The 1,936-nt window shown below is 43.9% G+C and overlaps 1 protein-coding gene across 1 annotated transcript in view; it reads right to left on the bottom strand.

Annotated features, from left to right (window-relative positions):
* MZT1 (mitotic spindle organizing protein 1) overlaps positions 1-1,936 on the bottom strand; it is a 12,832-nt gene that overhangs the window by 7,128 nt on the left and 3,768 nt on the right. The gene's annotated exons all lie outside the window — the stretch shown is intronic.

The raw sequence follows: 1,936 nt of genomic DNA, 5'->3' as shown, positions 1-1,936 counted from the left end.
TTATTTGCCGCCCCCCCCCCCCGCTTTTACCCATCTTATATACCCTAACCATCTCTTCTTGACTTCCACAATCTTGTGAGCTGAAACGCATCTTATCCTCACCTAACTTTTCCTGTTTTAATATCATTAATATGTCTGACTGTATCCATTCATATAAGTAATCATTCCATCTGTCTGTACTCCATTTTGTAGCATCTTTCCAGCCAAACGCTATAACCGCATGGGCAGCTAAAATCATAGCTTTAAATAAATCCTGATATGGTATTTTACAGTTCCCTAAAATGCGATGGCTCAAGTGGTTATGTGGTTAAGACGCTGAACTGCAGGCTGTGGAAGGTCGGTAGTTCAGCAGTTCGAGACCCAGGTGCCGCAAGACGGGGTGAGCTCGTCTCTAGTTCCAGCTCCTGCCAACCTAGCAGTTCGAAAGCAAGAAATTGCAAGTAGATAAATAGGTACCACTTCGATGGGAAGGTAACAGCGTTCCATGCGCCTTGGTGTTTAGTCATGCCGTCCACATGTCCACAGAAACGTCTTCGGACAGCGCTGGCTCTTCGGCTTTGAAACGGAGATGAGCACCGCAACCCTAGAGTCGGACTCGACTGGCTTTCGAGCAAGGGAACCTTTACCTTTTTAAAATGGTTAAGATGCTGAACTGCAGGCTGTGGAAGGTCAGTAGTTCAGCAGTTCGAGACCCGAGTTGCCACATGACGGAGTGAGCGCCCGTCTCTAGTTCCAGCTCCTGCCAACCTAGCAGTTCAAAAGCAAGAAATTGCAAGTAGATAAATAGGTACCACTTCGATGGGAAGGTAACAGCGTTCCGTGCGCCTTGGTGTTTAGTCATGCCGGCCACATGACCACGGAAACGTCTTCGGACAGCGCTGGCTCTTTGGCTTTGAAATGGAGATGAGCACCGCAACCCTAGAGTCGGATTCGACTGGTTTCGAGCAAGGGAACCTTTACCTTTTTAAAATCCCCATGAATAATGCTTTCCCTGATAACTATACTTTAACCTTACATACTTCCTCCACCTTTTCCAATATCTTTTGCCAAAAAATTAACCACCGTAGAACACCCCCACCAAAGATGTACATAATAACCCTTTTCTTTTTTACAATGCCAACAATCGGATGTCAATCCCTTGATCCTATAAGATAGCTGAGCAGGCGTCCTATACCATTTCAATATTAATTTCATCTCCATTTCTCTAAATTTCCCCATTTTTATATCACTAATACCTTTCATTATTTTATTTATCTCATTTTCTGATAACTTTACATCTTTCTCCCATTTTGACTGTATTATACCAGTCATATAAATTTTTATCTTCAATCAATTTGCTATATATCTTTCTTACAATACCCTTTTTATTATCTTCTTTAATTGCATACAATTCTTCCATCAAGGTGTCCTCCTCCGCTCCTAACCACTACACCAAACCAGCTCCCTGACATAGATCAGGTTTTCCCACGCTTGGGAAAATGAGAAGTCACTTGCAATGCTCCCTCTAAGCTGTGGAGTCCTGTGAGCAAAAATTCCACTTTGTGAGCTACCGGCATTAAAGTTTATTTATTTATTTTATTTATACATTCGGCTTAAAGTTGTGAGCGAGCGGTTTGGCTACTGCATCAATTAGTTTGCTTCCTGAGCAAAGACAAAAATGTGTGCGCCAGAGGCTAAAAAACTGTGAGCTAGCTCACACTAACTCAGCTTAGAGGGAACACTGGTCCCTTGGTGACTGATGGACAGTGGGTTGGACCCAGACAGCTTCTTTAGCTCAATCTCACGTCCTTGTCTCCTCTTTACTACAGTCCCTGAGCTACGTGGATTCTGTCCACGCAAGTCCCTTGATAATCTGTTTGGGTGGTCAAAAGGGGACCTCCTCCTCCCTTTTCCACCGAGGGGAAAGCTGGTTGGAACCAACCTAATATTTTCAGGG

The sequence above is a fragment of the Gekko japonicus genome, unplaced genomic scaffold (genome assembly GCF_001447785.1).
Source record: "Gekko japonicus isolate JY-2015 unplaced genomic scaffold, Gekko_japonicus_V1.1 scaffold589, whole genome shotgun sequence".
Taxonomy (NCBI): Eukaryota; Metazoa; Chordata; class Lepidosauria; order Squamata; family Gekkonidae; genus Gekko; species Gekko japonicus.
Note: the sequence above shows the minus strand (reverse complement) of the source record. Positions and strands in the feature narration are given on the sequence as shown.